The sequence below is a fragment of the Eucyclogobius newberryi genome, unplaced genomic scaffold, assembly GCF_026437365.1.
Source record: "Eucyclogobius newberryi isolate DKJ021-1_F unplaced genomic scaffold, fEucNew1.0.hap1 SCAF_10, whole genome shotgun sequence".
NCBI lineage: Eukaryota > Metazoa > Chordata > Actinopteri > Gobiiformes > Gobiidae > Eucyclogobius > Eucyclogobius newberryi.
This window is the reverse complement of record NW_027315724.1, coordinates 30,336,641-30,359,599: the sequence shown is the minus strand read 5'-3', so window position 1 is coordinate 30,359,599 and position 22,959 is coordinate 30,336,641. Positions and strand designations below refer to the sequence as shown.

Below are 22,959 nucleotides of genomic sequence, written 5' to 3'. Positions count from 1 at the left end.
AGATCATTTGACAAACAACAGGCCGCTTTACATTTTCAATCGTACATTTTATTCCATTAAAGTCTTCTCCACACAACCATGGCTACATTGAACTCTGGAGAGAAGTAGAACAAACAAGAACATAAAAGACCCATCAAATGTAGTTTAAGATATCGCGTGGGTTTAAACTATATACATAGCAGATTCTCTTATAGTAACATAAATACATCACTGCTGCGGCGCTCCGGGAACAGGAGGGCCACAGGTTCAGGCCAGACAGGTTTTTTTCACTCTTTCTCCATGGACTTGATGTCGCTGACTTACAGGATTTCATATTTGTCGAACCACGCAGGTTTCGGTGGAAAAATTAAGTCCTCATATTATGGGCTACTTTGGTAACCTATGGGACACACAAAAACAGGGTTTTATTGCCACAGTTTAGGATATTAGTTCAGGACTATTTATTAATTACTTTTGAACCTTCTGTACATCTTTAATGTTTGTACAAGTTTAAACATTACAGTAACAGAAACTACTCATAAAAATGTAGTCCTAATTACTCGAGTGGGCTATGAGTTCTTTTACAGTGTACTCATGTACTAAAAAATGATACTCTTCTAAATGTTTGTGTCACAGGATAGTATCTAAATACAGTAGGGACAGAAATAATGAGTTAACACCAGACAAAGTATGAAGATAATCATCCCCTTTTAATAAAGAAAATTAGAAATGTAAAGAGTTAATCAGTTTCCCCAGCACACACAGAAATGCACAGCAAAATCAACTGCACACAAAACACAGCAAATGTTGGTGTGTATTACAAATAATAAAGTCCTAAAACCGGCATCTAAACACACCCTACGTTGCAGACCTGTATCAATGCTTGTGTGCAGTGTGACCAAAAACCCTTGGCCACTTCACTCCGTGAGCAAAATAAAATAAAAGCAGAGTATCTGGCGTAAACGTGTTAATTCCACCAGATTTGTCCGGTCCGTTCTCGCGTAGTCTTCGTCTCGTGGCTCCAATGGCGCTGCAGGTGCGTGGCCCGCACTTGTTCCATTACGTCTCGCTCTTGTTTCCAACGTGGCCAGAGGTACTCTGAGCGTCGCAGGCACTCAGAGTGCTGTCTGGATCCGTCTCTTGTTGTCCAGTCCGGCAACGATTCACTGTCCGCTCGTGGTCGGCGAAACGCGCAGCAAACAGTACTTTAATGAGGTAGTTCTCTACGAGCTCAATTACCAAGTTACGAGTGATAAAAACACTGTCCACTTGCTTCGCGTTGAAACTACAGTGTCCTCAATCACACATCACACACTAGTCTTAACGGTGGATTGTCTCATCGACAATACACAAAACATTACAAAAGTCACAAAACTAGAGCGTTTTACTAAACCTCGTGTTTTCGGGCAACCTCGCCACGTCTCTTTTTTTCTCCTCCTCCTCCTCTTCTTCTTCTTCTTCTTCTTCTTCTTCTTCTTCTTCTTCTTCTTCTTCTTCTTCTTCTTCTTCTTCTTCTTCTTCTTCTTCTTCTTCTTCTTCTTCTTCTTCTTCTTCTTCTTCTTCTTCTTCTTCTTCTTCTTCTTCTTCTTCTTCGTTTTGTTTTATGGCGAGTGGCACTCATCATTTCCGCCATCTACTGTTGCTTGATGCTATGTCTATATACAGTGCTCACCCAGTCCATCATAAAGAGTCCTTATTCCGCAGTATGTGCAACCCCTTCCCTTAACATCTGGTGCAGTTCTTCCCCGGTGACATCTTTAACGTCCAAAAAAGTCCTCGCTGCTTCAAGAATTACATTTATTCGTTACGACCTTCCCTGAAGTCCACAAGCACAATTTATGACCATAATAATGAAGGCAAAAAATGATTTTTTATCCACAGAGATGAAATCATCTTTGCACACTTTTGTTTCTTCAACATTTTCCACACCTTCCTTAAAGGTGCCATAACGTGCTTTTTTTCACGTTTCGTAGTCTATCCTAAGTGTATAATTGATAATAATAAGGGTTGTGCAACACCCTTAACATAATAGTTAAGAAATATCACCCAGACCTTGGACCCCCTCACCAACCCGGAAATGCAAACGGCTTGGTTTGATATTCGCCCCCACCCTTGCGAAGAGCGATCTGGCTCCCCCGCCCAACCCGTGACGTAGTCTCAGAGCGCGTGTGTGCCCCGCCCACCCGTGACGTAGTCCCACAGCTGTCTGCTCCGTGCTGCGCCGCTCCTGCCGCGCGACTGAGTGAGAAACGATAGAACTTCAGATCAACATTACTTTGAGCCGAAATAAATCTGGTGTTTATTCTACAGCGTGCGCAGAACATATATGTCTATAGATCTATATATATATATATATATATATATATATATATATATATATATATATATATATATATATATATATATATAAAGTCTTATGTCCATCGCGCTCTTATTTCCTGGTTTTTCGGTATCGGATAGAACTTCTCTCCGTTTATTTTCCCGGTTGCTGCATCAACTGCCACATCAACCTTCACCATTGTGATAATAGTAAAGAGTGCGATATCATTAATGAAGTTTTGGGCCTCTGTGAGCCGTGTTTCGTCGTAAATCGAAGCAGAAAAACTCCAGGCGGGAGGCGGGTGGAGAGGGGGGAGGGGGAGGGTGAGGGGGATGGTGACGCGTGCCTGTGATTATGACGCGGTCGTGTGAACACCCCCCGTCAGTTTGGAGATTCGAGGAAAGGAGATAGTCTGTAATATAGCTAAGCACTGCGGGAATCAATCAAAAAAACACTGGGTACATATATGAAGCACAAATAGCAATGTAAGAAGGTTAAAAGCTCTGAAAAGTCGATTTTGCATGTTATGGGACCTTTAACTTTCTTTACAGCTTCAGCATATGTCAGCTTGTTTTCAGTCCTTACTTTACACACTTTTCCTCCCAGTTTCCTCCTCGGGCAGCTCATTGTTCCCACACGATGATTCCCGTTACAGTGCAAACATTTTATAACACTTTCCTCTTCCGCACATTTCTCAAATTCACAATCATTCTCTCCACATCTTGCACATCTTCTCTTCCTTCTACACACTGCAGCCACATGTCCATATTCCTGACAGGAGTAACACCGGAGTGGTGCTCTTTCAAAGGCCCGAACTGGGTAGCTTACATGATCCAGGTACAGATTTGCAGGTAATGACTCACCAAAAAAAGTCACACAAATAGACTCACTTTCCTCTCTCATTCCGTTCACAAATCGAGACAACCTTTTAACCTCACAGACATCAGCAACACTCAAAAACATCTTTTCATTCAACATAATACCGACACCACTTATTACCAGCTTTCACTCTCTTTTTTCCATCCAGATCAAAACACCTCACACTAGCAGTTCCATAGTTCTCGATCTCCAGGGCTGTATCTCCCTGATCTTTATTTGTGCAGTCAATAATCACCATTCCACTCCTTGTTAATCTTGACTGATTGCACTTCCCCCACCACCTGCCCAACAAATCTTCCCACTTCATGTTGATCATTGAAAACTCTGTCCTTTCTCGTCACAGAAATCATTCCAACCCCATATTTTTTTATCACTATTCACATTTTTACAAGTTTCTCTCAAGGAAACCTCATCCTTTCTATTCCTCTTATCTTCAAGTAACCACACTTTTACTTTTCCGAAAACACTCGGACTCAATTTCTTTCCTCCACGTGCTTTAGAAATCCGACCATCACGCTCTCTCCTCGACTCCTTTATCTCGCCGATCGACCTCCAATGAAAATGATCGCCTTTATTTGTGCTCCCTTTTCTCTCAATTTTTCCATCATCTTTGCTTTTCTGTTTCTGATCCTTCTTTTCCGCTCTCGTCACAATCTGATTCCATCCGGCGACATCCGGCTTCCCCCCCTGACCCTCTTCTTCTTCTTCTTCTTCTTCTTCTTCTTCTTCTTCTTCTTCTTCTTCTTCTTCTTCTTCTTCTTCTTCTTCTTCTTCTTCTTCTTCTTCTTCTTCTTCTTCTTCTTCTTCTTCTTCTTCTTCTTCTTCTTCTTCTTCTTCTTCTTCTTCTTCTTCTTCTTCGTTTTGTTTTATGGCGAATGGCACTCAACACTTAGGTGCTTACTTGGGTCTTACTTACTGATTGTTTCGTTTTGTTTTGTTTATAAGAGTTCTTCTATTAAGAGTGTTTTTTTTTTCAAACTTCCTATAAGTTATCTGTCCTTTCCCTCTGTATCTACTGCGTTGTAACGCCGAAATTTCCCCATGTGTGGACAATAAAGGATTATCTTATCTTATCTTCTGAGTTTGTTTTGTGCCTCAGGTCCGGTGTGGGGCCCCCAGTGATCGGGCACCTGGATGGAGAATACAAACATGATAGTCGAAGAAACGTGCTGGAGTGGCGTTTCCCGGTTATCGATGCCAAGAACAAGATGGGCAGCCTCAGCATCGCGGGGCAACCAAACGACTTCTTTCCCATCAACCTGTCGTTTGTGTCCAAACCCAACTATTGTGACATCCAGGTGAGACGGGCTTTGATTTCATTAATCTACCGTTTGTTATTGATTGAACATGATTAGGCTAAAGAAACAATATCGGCCTAATAAAATTGTATTAAAATGTTTAAAGCTTCAAAATAAAACTGGGAGAGGAAAACGTTTTATGAGAATGAACTGGGGCTATGCAAATGCAATATTGGCTAACGCAATCATCAATATTGAAACAAACTAATTAATGACAGCAGAATCACCAAGCTCCTCCAGAGATATACTCTTTATACAACAAAGATTCATTTTTATTCATGATTTTCCTTTTTCAGACTATAGTATTCTTGATTTAGTCTCCTTTTTAAGGTAATGTTAAGGTATTAATATAACTGAAATTAAGAGTCAAAGCAATTCAAATATTGCGGTAAATAACAGCCATATTGCAATCATTTTCAATATCATGCAGCCCCAGAAGGAATTTTCCGACAATTTAAACAAGCTGTATATATTAAGTGGTCACAACTACATTAATTGCACAAATAATTTCCTGTACGTCTGCAGAAATTGACATAGTCTTGAATGTAGCTTTATTATTTTTGTCAGTTTCAATTCTCCCTCCAGAATTTTTTAAAGGGATCGTAAATATGCCTCATATGGGGTTGCATTTTCCTTCATTATTTCCAAAGGCACATGCACCCTAAACATAGTATTACATGGCCTATCCACCATTAAGGAATTTGAATATTGGCCACCCAAAACTTAATGGAATCATGGAAATGATAAATAAACAAAGACATTGTCATTTAAATATGTTACCAGTGAGCACTGTATCGTAATACGCAATTTTATTCACAATTGTGCTATGTATTGAAAATTGGTACAGCTTTTGTTGTGCGTAGAACGTCACTAGAGCGTAATATCTGATTGGTTACTGTGCCGCAAAAACATTCAGCTTTTCCAACTTTTCTGCACTGGCCCGCTCGCCGCGCTGGCCCTGCTCGCCGCGCCGGGTTTTTGGGATGGTATATTTCCCCTCAAAACGAAGTGATGGCTAAGTAGTCTCATTGATTGGCCTAACTTTGAACTGATATCCTAAACCGTGGCAATAAAGCCTTGTTTTTGTCTGTCCCACAGGTGTCTAAAGTGGCCCATGTAGATGACGGCAGCTTGGTTAGATTCTCCTCTAAAACCTCCTTTGTGGTCGACAAATATGAAATCCTTTAAAATAGCATTAAAAAAGCGACAAAAAATGTTGAAAATGGGGGCTGGGGGTAAAAAAAATGTTTTTAAATCAGCGACATCAAGACCACAAAGAAAGAGTGAAGAGAACTTGCCTGACCCTGTACGCGACACCACAGACTGCAAACAACAGCCCTCCTGTTCCCGAAGCGACGCAGCGGTGGTGTATTTATGTTGTATAAGAGAGAATCTGCTATATATATAGTTTAAACCCATGCGAAATCTGAAACTACATTTGATGCTGTCATTTTCACCGAGCGGGACTGTAAATGTGGATCGTACGTTAAGTAGAGGATGACTGGAGCCGCTAAACCACAGAGGAGCCAGAAGAGGAGCCCTGACCTTTACCAATTTAACTCTTCTTTTTTTAAAGCAAATCGAATCCTAGCCCTAGCCTTAACCTAGTTGTGACGTATAATCAGAAATAATAATTTGCAAAGAAAATACAGAAAAAATCTAATTCCAAGCTCTGCCTCTGGAACAAATTGCGCAAACAAAAAGGCTGGGCGGTAACTGTCGGCTAAAATTAACAACGCCAGTTTTTCGAAACGCTGCTTTGTTAACGGTTTATCCATAATCTTGTTCTATTGTTGTTAAATTTGCAGATCTGTTGCGTGTGTCACTGTAGTGGCTTTACTTTTTACTGATTTTGCCTTAGTAATTGTTCCATTTATTAAAAAAATGTCACGATGTTATAGACTGGAGAGTGGTGGACTGGGGCTTTTCTGTCGTGTTTTGACTCTGCTCATGACAAAAGGTGGCAGACACGACTTAATTAACATTTAAAGCGTTTATTATCCCATAGTAAGTTATCTCACTCATGCTACTCAGAGAACCAGGGTTACAAAAGTAACCTAAAGTTAATTTTAAATGAGATTGGTATGTGAATAAGTGCTGGTCATCAGGAGACAAATCTCAACCTTAGATCATAGCGCATGAAAGATCACTGCCCTGTGCACTGCCTGCACCAGATTCTAACTTTAGGATGCAATCTCGGTCGGTGTTCGGAGCATTTCACAGATGACAGTGCCCCCTCTCATAGTGTGCCCTGATCCAAGGCGATGAGCCCTCATCATTTTTATATTTTCACCGGAGAGAGCGGGTAACCACTTCGGGAGCGAAGACAGAAGGTAATGTCTGACGCCTCCACTCTCAACACTTTCAGGGAGATTAGAGATATGTAGATATAATCTTTGCTTCTAGTTGGCCAGTGACGCCCATTTGATCCGCTTTCAGTTACTTGCTGTCGCAAATATTCTTTAAACTAGTTTACTATCAAACTTTGAGAAAAGCCGCTGTAATTCCAATTCCTGCGTTGCACCAATGAAATTTCCCCATGTGGGACAATAAAGGAATATCTTATCTTATTTCTCGTTCACATTTACTGGATCTTGGTTGTTTGTTCGCTTTACTCCTTGTTCAATCTGCCATTTTGAGGAGGCACTAACACACAATTTTGAGTAACTTAACCAAACCACCATTCGACTACTTAAAAATCTAAAACAAACAACAACCAAAAAAAAAGACTGTACAAAGCAAGAGCAGACAAACAACCATACAATATAGGTACTTTGAAGTCCTCCAATCTGTTATGTTTATCCATGGGTTTCAGGGCGATGCTAGTGTAGTTCTTGTTTTAATAATTGTCATTAGAATATTTCAAATAGACCAGCTTATACTACAGTAAAGGGTTGACTGAAAGTTTGTAATAAACACGTTTCCTTTGTTTTTAAAGGATGCAAACAGTAACTGCCAAAGAAGTCTCCTACCAGATCATCGTCTCCCTTAGGGAGGACAAAATACCAACTACCATAACTTCAACAATTACGCATTATTCATATTATGTACAAACTTAACTTTAATGCTATTGTTCATGCAGACATATGATGCTAAATCTACTTTTATAAAGATAATGATTTTACCTCTAGTCTATTCCCAGATGTACAACAGTGAAATCCATTTCTCAAAAATAAAAAACAAAAATGAAAATCTGCTGCTTGTTAAGGTGAAATGCTTCTTTGAAGATATCAGTACTGCAATTTTAACCTGTTTTTATTATCAAGCCATTTTCGATCAATATTGTCGTTTACAGTGAACAAAAATGTATAAATTCAATTTTTGTAACGCCCCAAAATCACAACAGCAGTTGCTCTTTATTTTTAACATACATTTTCCAAAATTGAAAACATTACAAAAAAACAAAACATTAGAGATCGAAGTAAAGACATTCATGTTTTAATTTACAGTACTTTGATCAGAACAGAATCAAAAATAAGCATCCCATTTAGTCCAGAGTCCCTCAAATTTGTCCATTTCCAAATTAAGTCCAAAAGGTTTTTCATTTGTTTAGTTTGTATGTTTTGATTAGCACAGATTTTACCCAGGGATTCATAACTTCCTCCAAATGGCTTAACTGTTTGTCATCTGCCAGTAAGGCCTATACAGGAACCCCTGGCACAACATTACTCTCACTTCTTACTCTGGATCACACCAGTACAGCAGTGCTCTGATTTGAGCTGGTTTGCAATCAGAGCCACAACTTCAGTATAGAAAGTGAGGTCGCTTCCTGGTGGGGCATACACATTAATCAAAGTAAACACACTTACATTAATATTTCCTTTGACCAGTACAGACCAGTACAGTGCCATCCTTATCCCTGTGTTCAAAACTCTGCTCATTTTCTACTTGAGATCAATATGGCCATACTTCTCGTACGTTTTCCCTGGTATGATGAATGGTTAAGTCTGTTATAACCAAGTTTTGTCACATTTTGATGTTCCAAGTCGTTTCAATGAGTTTCTTGTAGGTATTTAATATAAATTCTCTCTTTTCTCATCTTTGTCAATATCTTTGACTGCACAATTGGACCCAATATGGATGATATAAATGCATAAAGTTCAAATGACTGACTTATCTGACTTTTGTTTCGCTTAATGCACCTTATAGTCAGGTTCGATTTATATATAAAAAAATTATCAAAAATGGACCATTCATTGACAGTTGTTTTTCTTAGATATGTTCACAAAATAGGTGTCCAGTCTCTTCATATGTCTGTTCTCCTGTAGAAATATAAGGTCTCTCCAGGTGAACTCGTAAAAAATACAGATTATTTCCATGGATTTGACCGCAGCCAGACGGACACGTCCAAACTAGGCAGCCATCTGAGATCTGAGATCACTCCTTTCTAAATACAAGAAGAAAACATCCAAACCAAGTTTAAATCGTTTCAAAGTAACTTACCACAACCAAAGCATTACTAATGGACATACTTAAATAAATAAAAATGTTCTTTAACCCCCAGTTCTGTTTGACATCAAAATCACCTCTAAGGATGAAGTGAGCATTGCCCAGGAAGAAATCACTGTAGAAGCTTGTGCCAAGTAAGTCCATAAATCCTTTTTTTTTTTTTTTTAAACAACATTAAACATAATGAAAACATTCCCTGTCTTTAGATACACATTTGGACAGCCTGTTCCTGGGACACTGAAGATTGATGCATGCAGACCACTCAATACATACCTATACAGGTCGTTTGACAGCTTAGATGCCCTTCCAGAGGTCACTGCCCCGTGCCACAAGGACAGCAAACCGGTATTTGGTCATTTTACTGTAATGTAGATACAAAATAAGCACTGACAAGCAGTAGCACAACAGATTCTTTGAAAGTTTGTAAATGAAAATAGGAATGAACGTTTTAATGAGGAAAATGAAATTAACTCTGAATATCACAACGTATAAAAAAAATCAAGGTGGTTTTGGCAAATGAAAACCACTCAGGCACACGAGAGTGAGGTGACAGCCTGGTTCAAACACATTTCCTGTTGGACTTTACATTGTCTGTGCGTATAAATGTAGTTATATTGGACTCCTGGGAGTTTTTCCTTTTATCTACAGATATATTACATACTTAATTACAAATTATGCTTTTTGTAAAGTTATAATACAATGTTGAGGCTAGAACATTTTATTTTTCTCTTTTGTAAGTGAAAAACAAACTAAATTACATTTCTACTCTGGAAATTGGGATTTGCTGCTTATGTTTATGGTAATATCGAACACAGATATTTTAAACCAGTATCCAAAACGATGATTGAGTGTAATCTGTATTTGCTGTTTCTCGGTTGTTTTAGGCTGACAAAGATGGATGTGCTACTTTTACTTTCCCAATGTCCACTTTCACAAGTCTGGACCAAAAGGCTCTGCAGGACACACTGGAGATTGTGACCAAAACAGAAGAGGAAGGAACAGGTTTGCTATTTTTGTGATAAAATGTAAATATATGATTATATTTCTGTGATGTATATTATCTGCATAATAGTGATATGACGATATTTGTATATTATCTGCATCATTAGTCTAAGAGGAAAACGGCATGTGTGACAAACGGTATTTGTGAAGGTATCGTAAAGATGGGGTAGAGGAATGTTTATCCCAGGGAGGGGTGTAACACCCGAGGGGAGTTAGGTAAACATTACCCATGCTTTATCTCTAACGAAGACAGTTGTAAAAACAAGTGATGTGAAACTGACCAATGAGAATGTGATCCGCCTATTTCATAATTTGTAATAAAACGAACCTGCAAGAGAAAAAACGTCGTGAGACCAAGGACCCCGCCAGACGGTTTTCCCCATGCATGCTACACAAAAGGTCTGACATTTCTGTGTCGTTTCATATTCTAAGTTGAATTGTGTTCTCTGTGTGTTAAGGAATAGCATTGGTTTATGTTTAATTTCTTCACATTTTCAAAATCTTATTCTAAAAGGAAAGAGATGAGAGGCGAGAAATGTTTGAATAAATAGCGCTGATCTTTGGAGACTTTAATGAGATTTATTCACGCACAACTCTGTATTTACTCATTTTAGATTAGTATTGTGGTTTAAAATGGACAAAAAGTAATACAATGATTTGCGTTTGTGACAGTTTATTACTTAATACTAGGCAAAAAGCTTAATATGTCTTCTTAAAAGCTGTTTATTCACAGGCATCACACAAGCGCAAACCAAAAGATTTCCATTTCACATGTTATTGGAAAGTTCACCTTTTTCGACACGCCAAAGGTTTATCAGAAAGATGCCCCCCTTCAAGGAAAAGTAAGTCTGCCACTCGCCACTAGTCACAAATTTGAGTGCTTATTTTTAGAAGACAGATTATGATTTTATGATTATGCACAATTATTGACACTATGAACAAACATTAGTGAAATTTAAAGTTGACTTTAATTCACTTTTTTTTCTAATGCATTCTTCTAGTCTGAGCATTATGAAATCAAGTTTTCTGATTGATAAAGTTAAGTTAATGTGGTTTAAACAGACATATTAAAAGCACTTTGACTTTTTTGGCATTTAAATTTAAGTGACTTATTTTCGCTTCTTAAATTGTCATTGTTATTTTGATTGTATTGTGACCCAAATAATCTAAATTCCACTCAGGACACCAAAACTGTGAGCTCGCTCGAGGTGAAGACCCACTCTGAGCCGTTTGCCTGTGACGCTGAGGAGGAAATCTTCATCAACTTCTCTGTGGTCAAAGAGGAACTGGGGAAGATGGACATCATATTCCTGGTGAGATGCTCTGGCTAGTGTTAGTGTCACGATACTAAAATATCAAACTCCATTTCAATACTAAAGAATATACTAGTATACTGATATACTGATAGGGGATTCACTTTGTTAAAATACATTCATCGTTTTTTAAATTGAGTGCAAAGTGTAAAAATGGTCAGTGGTTCAGGTTTAACTTCTGGTTAAATCTAGACTGAAGCAGTCGAGCTCCTGTTCCCAGATGAGCAGAGTACTGCTACTCCATACCCTCTGCTTATAAAGTAATGAGGTGTATATTTTTATCTATATGAATATATTTGTGAATGTTTAGTTCAAAACTAAAATACAAAAAGAGTTATGTGTACGTTATTGTTACAACCGTTATTGTTAAGGCAGGGGGAAGCAAAAAAACAAAACAAGATAGAAATTGGGAAAATTAAGTTTCTTGATAATGTTTAATAAACAGGAATGTAAAGGTAAATTAACAGAAACACATACATACCTAAGATGATAAAATGAGTGTCTCTAAAATGCTCGTGTCACACAGGGCTAACGAAACAAAGGCCAATAAACAGAATCAAAGTAACAAATTAAAACATAAACTACACACATTTTATCCTCAAAGCATCTGCAGGTAATTCCGCTGCAGCAATTATCTTATAATAGTATAGAAATATCATTGCCACAAGAGGAAGAGGTGTTCTTATTCATTGTCATCCCTTTTAGTGTCTGAACACGGCACCAGCGAGGATGAAACTGTTTGTGTGGATGTTGGCTTTGGCGCAATAGAAGAAGAATCACTTCTACACTGACACTGTAGAATCTGAAGAACAAACAGCTGGTTTCCTTTTTATGACTGCTTGAAACTTTATCAACTCCCCGATCCTCAACCGTCTCTTCTGCTTCTTCTGAACCCATTCCGGGAGACGAGTCTTTATCATTTTTCTCGGGTTCTCCTGCTCTTCGTCTCTTTTCACACAATCCAATATTTCCCTAAAATAAAAAACACAATTGTGAATTAGTTCTTAGTTTTTAGTGGGGTGGTTCACAGTATTGTAATTAAATCCCTGTTGAGCCTTAAATGCAATAGTCATATTTCATAGGATTAAGACTAAATGTGGTTTTAGTAATAGTGATTTCTTGTAATTTATTCATGTTAATGGCATACAGTAGTCCATAAAATTCTCTACATATTTTCACCATGCGGGTGCAACGAGTGTACATGTAAAGTCCAGGAGATTATACTGTGGGATTTATTATAATCTATAGTATTGTTACATTATGATGTACAACAGCAAACTCCTCTCCTCATAGAAGAGATGTAAGAGCTTTAACTTCTAGACACATTGAGCCACTTACCGTCTTAGCTCTCTCTCGTCCTCCTCTTGCTCTCGCTTCCTTTCACTCCTCTTCAATCATTCCATCGAAATCCACCAATGCCTGTCTCTGGTTCAACTCCTTAAGCTCCTGGAGGTTCTCCAAAACCTCCATCTCCATTTTAGAGTCCTTAGTGCATTTGTTTATTCTTTTTGGTGTGTATGATCATTTTAATTGTCGACTAATTCAGATTCATAGTTGCAGCCCTAAACACGTCATATCTTTCAACTGTGTAGTTTACATGAATGTATACATAGTGATGAATACCATTATTAAACGGGGCCATCAGTCGGACCACATACTGTCGATCTTTTGGGAGTTTGAGTTTTGGGATTTTTAATATATCATGATTTTCACAGAAAAAGCTTAATTTACATTTTGCACTTTCACACAATAGCCTTAAACAAAGAGCAAGCTGAAAAAAAATCATCAAGATTTACGGTTTTATTTTTGTCGTCGAAAGGGAAGGCATTTTTAACTTGGCTGATTACCAGTATAACAATCAGTTGAGGCTTTATAAATTCATTTAATTTATAAAGCCACAACTTGGCAGACAATTTTCCTATCCTAAAAGGAAAATTCGCAACTTTGACGACGGATCCCGAAAAAGCGACAAGACTGAGGAATACCAAAAGCAATGCCACTCTTGAAACAATATCTACAAATATAACTTTGAATGACAAAAATTGGTCAGAAGATGCAACAAGTGTGAAAATACAAAGGATCAGATGCAGTTTACTTACATTCAATACTTTTCTTTCAGACATGGCTGTTAGTGCTTAGATAACGAAGACCTGCGGAGAGGTTTCGCAGGTCTTTCCTTCCTGCTGCGGTCAGACTTTATAACAAACACTGTTAGTCCTGAACACTCGCAATATTGACCTAACCATGTGCAATTCCGTCATATGTGCAATTACTGTCGTGATTCATGTGCAATTACTGTGATATTTATGTGCAATCCATGTGCAATTACTGTCGTGACACATATTCATGTATAATTGCTGTCGTGATCACATGCAATAGTATTTATGTATTTATTTATTTATTTTTATCTTTATTATTTTTTCCCCTCCATCCCTTGTTGGGAAATGGGAGATTTTGTCTATAGGAGTTTTTGTTTATAAGAGATCTTCTACTGAGAGTGTTTTTCAAACTTCCTATAAGTTATCTGTTCTTTTCCTCTGTATCTACCTCTACCTCTACATCTTATCTTATATATATATATAATATATATTATTTATATATATATAAAATATATATTATTTATATAAATATGTATTATATATATATAATATATTATTTATATATATAATATAATATATATATATATATATATATATATATATATATATATATTATTTATATATATATATTATATATGATTTATATATATATATATATATAATATAATTTATATATATAATATATTTACATTCATATATATCCGTTTTTATTTAATGTATACTTAACATAAAATGTATATATATATATTTTTATGTATTAAATATAAAGGTCGCATTGACACATTAGTTTGCTTCACATTCTCAGGTGGAGGGCAAGGATCTATAACACACACAGAACGGACGACTGGGATTCAGTGGCGAGACAAACACGGTGAGTGTTTTCAGCGTTTTCAGACGCATAACATACTGTTACGTTATATATTAGCGTTCACGCTCTAACTAGCGTTAGCATGAAGGCTAATGCTAGTTAGCTCCTTCAAAAGCGACCTTATTTCCATCATATTTGGACGGTTGGTGTTTTCTTTCGGACTTTCGGGTATAATGTTTATAAAGTGTGGCAGATGAGATGTCGTTTGCTTTAAATAGACTTATTGCAGTTTTGAAGCCTGAAGTGCAGATGTTCACTTCAGTAGCATTCGATGCTAGCTGTGGCTTTAGCTCCTGTCATTACCAGGATCGTGCAGTTTTACCTGTCTGCCAATAAAACCCACTGTACAACAGAGTGGGCCATAGTAATATTGGTCATATATTATGCCATGTTATAATTATTCTTCTCAGTTATTAATACATCAGTGTACTTAATTACTCAATACAATATTGGCTATGAAAAATGGTTATGGTCAAATTGTGTTCATAACAAAATAAATGTACCTGAAACATAATTTAGTCGAACATCTAATTGTTGAATACCAAGGTAAATACCAAAACCAAATATGAACCACTGTAGGGTCAGTGTATTTGTTAATACTAATAACCATTATTAAACAATTAAAGCAATCACCACTTAACATTGATGAATGGACTGCAATAGCATTCTTTCATCAGCATCTAACATTAGCAGAACTATAAATATGACAGTGATATTGTAAACAAGTTAAATGTACATTCTCTAACTGAAAATGTAAAAGTAATAGTTAACCTTACTAATTTATCTTTTACTGCTCCCAACTGTTTCTTCTTGCCAAAGTGACAAAACAAGTTACATTAAATTAAACAAATGGCATAAGTGTCAATTAACAATTTACACTGTTAAAACTACACAGTGCAAAAATGTTAATTCCCACAGAGAATGAACAGAATGAGAAGTAAAGTTTCATTGGGCTGATCAGAACATCACACACTGGACTCTGACTTTCCTCTGCGTGAAACAACAATAGTGATGTGATTGGCTGACGGGCGTTGCATGCAAAAACCTTTATGTTCCTCTTGTGAGTCAGGGCTGAGCTTATTTCTTATGTTGTCAAAACAAAACATCACGATTCACGACCAATCTCACACATGGTGATGCACGGGCAGCTTGTGTTGGGAGCGGGAGAGAGAGGAAGTGAGAGTGACAAAGGGACAGAGAAACAGGGAGAAAGAGAGAGGGAGGGAGAGGGAGAATGAGGAAGGGAGAGAGGAACACAGGAAAAAAGGAGAGAGAGGAAGGGAAAGAAACAGAGAGGGGGAGAGAGAGGGAGAGTTAGAGAGAGGAGCGAGAGGGGACGCAAAGGAAAGACGCAAACTCATAGTTAATTTGAAACAATTTCTTAGAACCCAGCACTGCTCGTTCTGCGTGAATGAGGGACGTACACTGTTCATAGACGCCACCTCATTCCCTCACCTGCTGCTAATATTACCGGGCTGGTGTAAATGTTACGCCTAATATACTTCATTCAAACGTGTTATGCGCGGTGCTCATTCACACAGGTATGTGCAGAGTTCTTGTCTCGCCGCCAGCCTGAAGACTATAATAGGAGCACTGTACTTTCAAACAGCAGCATTAACCGTCTCTTCGTAAAATGAGTTCAATACCTGGAGAGTGTTGTTGAGTTTGCAGTTGTTTGAGTTTGAGTTTGCAAGTCTTTTCTTCTTTTGTTTTTCGGCATCAGGGAAATGTATTCTTCTGTTTATGTCTTACTTTCATTCTGCTCGTGCACAATGAAGTTGAATTACAAAGCGGTTTGTGCGTTATATGTTACCGCTGTTTGCGCTGCCGCTCTAGCAGCACTACTACGCTGTTGCCTGCAACTAGTTTTTACATTGTACATAATCTCTGGATTCAATGTAATGTTCATGATGCATTGTATTTTTCCTCATAGACCAAGTGGACCAAGCAAAGCCCTTGAGCTGGGCACTAAAGAGAAAGAGGTCGACAACTTTGTGGACAAACTCAAATCTGAGGGTGAGACCATCATGGCTTCCACCTCGGTCGCATCCGAAGTCCTGCTGCCGCCAGTCAATGTCGAGAGGTACAGAAAGTTCAATTAATGATCGCTCGGTTACACAATCGCACGGTTGATGAGATTTCAAGGATCCTGCTCGTGACTGGAGATAAAGTAAACATTGTAGACTGTATCATGTATTGGAAGGAGTCTGTAATTCATAACCTTCATCACCAATTACCTCAAAAACGTGGCAACATTAAAGGCGCAATGGACGATTTTTCGGCGATTTGAGAACGCAGGCGGAAGTGCGCATGCGCACTCCCCCGTGCGGACCGATACAACACACACGTGCGTTTGTTTATTAGCGCGACAGATCGCATCGCTCGTCTCCCGTAGATTTCAGTCCACTTCTGAGTCAGCTCGAACAGTCTTTCTGCTCTGAGCCAGCGCACATCACGACAACACGACAAAAACACTCAATAATCCAGCCGAACAAAGTCAAAAACAAGTTAAATTAAAGCGATTCCAGCGCATGTCCCTATCGTACAATTGAAGTAGAAAAAATACACAATAAGTGTGAAAAAAGTGTGAGAAAAGAGCGGAGCGTTACACCGGGCTGCCAGCTGGACCGGCGCCTTTGTGACTTGACTTGTTGTGCCTGTGCCACCAGTGTACACATGCGGCTGGAGGAGAAGATGTCTTTGACTTCTGACCGATATGGAGGCCTTCACAACATGGAGGTTCTGGGAAAGATGTCAGTACGAGTCACAGACGACAAAAAAAGACGGATCCGCCTCACTATAAACAACAACAACAACGACGTAATGTTGTCAGTAAGTCTGGCCCTCTCTCTGCGCTAACAGCTGTACTTGTATATAGTCCAAAGCCATGATTTTAAAAAAATATATATTTTTATTGTGGTTTGGTCTAAAAAGGAAAGGCGCTCAACATTCGAGCACAAAACAAAATTAGAGATACATTTATATTATTTGACCAGGTGTAGGCAGAAGCCAAGGCTTATTATGCCTACCCTTCTCTCAAACTCTCAACATTGGTGGACATTTGTCATTTTATAGTAAATAAGCGGACAGTTCAACAATAAGAAAACTACATAACACTGGACAGTATGCTCACAAGTATCCACCACAAGCATTCCAAGTTTCACAACAACAAAACTGCATTTTTATTCTGCTAAATATTTTTCTATGGTTATTTTCTTAAAGATACTTTTAAGCTGAAATAAAGAAGTGGCATTTTTTAATTCGTTGCAATAACATTGATGAATGTTATTGTTCCATAATAAAACCCCTTTACTAGACAATGTTCCCTCAACGTGGTTTTCACATAAGGTCTGTCAAACATACACGTTCCCCTTATTTAGGTTTAGGGGTTTACACTCTTTCACACTTTTTGATCTAATGATGAATATATGATTAACAACTGCCATCGATGTAGACCTGTGTGCTCTAAAACCAAACTGATGCTTATTTAATATATTGTTAACTTCAACATAGTTATCTTATCTTTTAACAAACAATTTCTCTAATATTTTTGAAAAGTGGGAAAGTAAAGAAATGGGTCGATAATTACAAGTCAAATGTTTGTCACCGCCTTTGTACAAGGGAATAACCTTTTCTATTTTCATTTGGTTTGGAACAATTCCTGTTTTAAAAGATTGGTTACAGATAAAAGTAGATGGATGGACAATATGTTCAATGATATTTTTGGAATATAAACATATCGAACCCATTATTATCTTATTATCTGTTGATTTTTTTGTTTTTACTGCTCTTCACAATTTTCAATATTTAATTTTCATTTGTTGGGTTTTAAAAATAATTTACACCTTCATAGGTGACCCCAATCTTCATGTCATGTTTTGAGCGGGCACAATTTGTGTTGCCACTTTATGGCCTATGTTTACAAAATAATTATTAAACTCATAAATGATTCTCTTAATATGACTTATTTTGTCATCGTCTTTGTTCAAATAATTAGGATAATCATTATTATCATGTCTTTTTATGTATTAAATAATTTATTGTTTTCCATGTTTTCCATGAGTCATTGTCAATAAAAGAATTTAGGTCGAGAACGCCGATATTTGTACTATTCTGTGGTAAGTCCAGCCCATTGGGCGGAGCCTTCCTGAAGTAGAAAGAGTTGTTTGTTTCAACAGAAACTCCCCCCCTTGTATCTACTGAGCTAGCCTATTCAGACTTTTAATGGGCTATTAGTATCCTCTTTGTCTTTGTGAGATCCTGGCTCAACCACCCTGAGGACCTGATTAGCATCTGAATGTCCTGGTCCTGTTCCTCTACCTCTCCAGGGGTTCAGTATACCATTACAGATACCAGGAAGATTGAATCTTAGCCCTCCATTCCTGTTTAAAGAAGGTCTTTCTTTTTTAACAAAAATAGCTTCCTTAACTCCTCTTTCAAACCATCTTTTTTTCCCTGCTTAAAATCTTCACCTCACCGTCTTCAAACGAGTGATTAGAGGCTTCAAGATGGAGATGCACGGCGCTCTGTGGTCCTGAACTTGTATTTCTTCTGTGCTGATAGAGCCTCTTCTGTAGAGGCTGTTTAGTCTCACCTTTGTAACGTTCTTTACAACTTTCTTCACTGCATTGGATCGAATAAACTACATTGCTCTGTTTTTGAGTCGGCAACTTGTCCTTAGGATGAACCAGTTTTTGTCTTAAAGTGTTACCTGGTTTAAAATAAACAGGGACTTTGTGTTGTCTAAAAATTCTCAGTCCAGAGACATAAGGGATAGAAACACCCTTCCTTCTCTGTTCAATTTCCCTTTTGTCCTGCTTCTTGGTTCTCTTCACTCTGTTGAGAGCCCAAGCGGGGTAACCACAGGCTGAGATGGCATTTCGGACATGTTTTTCCTCTTTCTTCTTGCCCTCTGAGCTGGTGGGCACACCTTGAGCTCTGTGTTGTAAGGTTCTGATCACACCCAGCTTGTGCTGTAGTGGGTGGTTGGAACCAAAGAGCAGATACTGGTCCGTGTGTGTAGGTTTCCTATATACTTCTATTTGGAGCTTCCCGTCCTCTCCTCTGATCGTGGAACAATCAAGAAAGGCCAAGCGATTCTCCTTAGCGTCTTTGCTTGTAAACCTGATATGTGGGTCCACAGCTATTTTTGTTAAAAAAGAAAGACCTTTAAACATGAATGGAGGGCTAAGATTCAATCTTCCTGGTATCTATAATGGTATACTGAACCCCTGGAAAGGTAGAGGACCAGGACATTTAGATGCTAATCAGGTCCTCAGGGTGGGTGAGCCAGGATCTCACAAAGACAAAGAGGATACTAATAGCCCATTAAAAGTCTGAATAGGCTAGCTCAGTAGATACAAGGGGGGGAGTTTCTGTTGAAACAAACAACTCTTTCTTCTTCAGGAAGGCTCCGCCCAATGGGCTGGACTTACCACAGAATAGTACAAATATCGGAGTTCTCGATCTAAATTCTTTTATTGACAATGACTCTTGGATGAGAGTCGAAACGTCAAATTTTTCTAACTGAGTCCAGATGACTACAACTGAAGCTTTATCTCTATTTTATTCTTGCATGCTTTATATCTATTTTCAGAAACTCAAATGAAATTTTACCAATTTCATTTGTAAATATGTTATCAATTAATGTTGCTGATTCTGTTGTTCTAGTTGGCTTTACTATTACTGGAAATAATGTACTATTATAAAAAGTATTTATAAAGTTTGTGGTTTTCTTGTGTCCACCTCGGTTAAGCAGGTCAACATTAAAATCATCACAGACAATGTAGACTTATTTCCAATTTTAATTGGATTCTTTAATTTCCCCAGACACTTTGTGCCCCAAACGTGGACAGTAAGCTGTTCGCGACCAAGTCTTTGATCGCTCTGAAAAACCCAAAGATGTTGTTCCCTCTCAATGAGGACATGCAGGTTCTTGAGTGGAAGCTAAAGATCACAGACGAGGCCCGCATACCTCTAAACAGTGAGTCTCCATGATCTCAGTGAACTACATGTGCTTTTTTCGCTGAGCTCTTCATCATCTCTGCCTCCTCTTCTTCACAGTAAACTGCTGGTCTTCAAAGAGTGAGACCGGCTGCGACGTCACCATTGAATATGAGCTCCAAGATAACAGACTGGAGCTCAATGATGTTGTAATTAGCATCCCTCTGCCATAAGTGGCCCGTTATTCCAGAAACGTTTGTTACAGTGATAAAAGTAAGATAATTTGAATATTGCATAACAAGTGAATAATGGAAAAATGCATCTATTCTTTGTTTCGCAATTTAAATCCAATTACATTTTAATGAGAGGTTACTTTATGATGCTCCCTCGTGAAAAGACACAAAAGCTTTTCTTTTGTTCTTTTTTTTTTGCTCTCATATTTTCTTTCTTTTTATCATTATAAGAATCACATACAAAAACATTTCACATAGCCAAACATTAAAAAAAGAGCCGGGGTAATTGTTGTAAGGCTGATTTTCCACGCAGACAGCAGAGGGCGCTGATGGACACTTCAATCCCCACAAATGCATATTTAAAGGCGCAATGGACGATTTTTCGGCGATTTGAGAACGCAGGCGGAAGTGCGCATGCGCACTCCTCCGTGCGGACTGATACAACACACACGTGCGTTTGTTTATTAGCGCAACGGATCCCATCGCATCTCTCGTCTCCCGTATATTTCCGTCTACTTCTGAGTCAGCTCGAACAGTCTTTCTCCGTCTTCATTTTGTCCCGTACACTGAGGGAACTATATTATCATAGATCAATGCGCTTAGACACGTGGAAACGTGGGACGAGCCGCTCGCAGCTGCAGGTGAGCGGTAGGTGCGTTTTATGATTGATACGTGGCAGGACTAATCGGCAGTCCACGCCATGAGGAAATAAGACTCATATTTGGGCCAAAAAAATCGTCCATTCAACCTTTAACCATCAAAGGGATTAACAAAGGCGTGTAAAAATTTTACTTAGTTCTGCTTTTTTTAAAAATATTATAGCAAGTAAAACCTGGCATGTTTTCTGAGTGTTTATATGTTTGTTCTGTGCCTCAGGTCCGGTGTGGGGGCCCCATTGATCAGGGACCTGGATGCAGAATATAAACATGATAGTAGGAGAAACGTGCTGGAGTGGCGTCATTGATGCCAACAACATAACACGCAGCTTGCAGTTCAGCATTGCGGGGGAGCAAAACGAATTCTTACCCATCAACCTGTCGTTTGTGTCCAAGCGAAACTACTGCCAGATCCAGGTGAAACGGGGTTTGATTTCTTTAATCGTTTGTTATTGATTAAACATGATTAGGCTAAAGAAACACAATATCAGCTTAATAATATTTTCTTAAAATGTTTAAAGCTTCAAAATAAAACTGGGAGAGGAAAACCTTTTATCAGAATGAACTGGGGCTACACAATTGCAATATTGGCTAACGCAATCATCGATGATGAAACAAACGAATTCATGACAGCAGAATCACCAAGGTCCTCCATTTGACAGAGATATACTCTTTATACAAACAAACTTTCAACAAAGATTGATTTTATTCATGATTTTCCCTTTTCAGTCTGTATTTTTCTTGATTTAGTCTCTTTTTTAAGGTTAAAAAATTGTTAAGGTATATTTATAAGATATAACTGAAATTATTGTGTCAAAGTAATTCAAATATCGCTGTAATTAACGACCGTATCACAATCATTTTCAATATCTTGCAGCCCCAGACGGAACTTTCAGACAATTTAATTCAGCTATATATTTAAAAAATGTATTAAGTGGTCACAACTATTTATTGCACAAATAATTTCCTGTACGTCTGCAGAAATGGACATAAAATCTTGAACGTAGCTTTATTAGCTTTAAGTGAACATTTGATCCAAATACAATCTTTTTTAGGAGTAGTTTTTCTGTTACTGTAATATTTAAACTTGTGCAAACACGAGTGATGAGTAAGTAGTCTCTTTGATTGGCCTAACTTTGAACTGATATCCTAAACTGTGGCAATAAAGCCTTGTTTTTGTGTGTCCCACAGGTGTCTAAAGTGGCCAATGTAGATGACGACAGCTCAGTTAGATTCTCCTGTGAAACCTCTTTCGCGGTCGATAAATATGAAATGGTTTAAAATAACATTAAAAAAAGCAACGCAAATTTTGAAAATGGGGGCTGGGGGTAAAAAAACAAAAAAAGTGAAGAAAACCTGCCTGATTTCAAGCTCTGCCCCTGGAACAAATTGCGCCCTCTGAAGGCAGGGCGGTAACTGTCGGCTGCTGTCTTTCTTATTTATGTCTTGTTCTATTGTGCGTTACATTTGCAGATCTTTTGCGTTGTCAGTCACTGTACTTTTTACTAATTTTGCCATTGTTCCATTTATTAAAAAAATTCATGATGTTATAGACTGGAGAGTGGTGGACTGGGACTTTTTTCTAGTGTTTTGACTCTGCTTGGTTCCGCTGACACCAGTCCACAAAGTCCTGCGCCAGTCCCCTGTACTCCGCATCATCGTCATCCGTGATGAGTCTGATGATGGCAGAGTCGTCGGAGAACTTCTGCAGGACACAGCTGTCCGTGTCATGTCTGAAGTCTGCAGTGTAAAGGGTGAAGAAAAAGGGCGCGAGGACAGTGCCCTGGGGCGCCCCCACACTGCAGGTCCGAGTGTCAGACACACAGTCCCGTGCTCTCACAAACTGGGGTCGGTCCGTGAGGTAGTCCAGGATCCACTCTGCCAGGTCATACTCCACACCAGCAGTCTCCAGCTTGTCCC

General features: G+C 38.4%; 1 pseudogene; it reads left to right on the top strand.

The window, feature by feature from the left end:
- Positions 1–6,614: 6,614 nt before the first annotated feature.
- Positions 6,615–22,320, top strand: LOC140369993 (coatomer subunit delta-like; annotated as a pseudogene).
- The last annotated feature ends 639 nt before the right edge of the window (positions 22,321–22,959 follow it).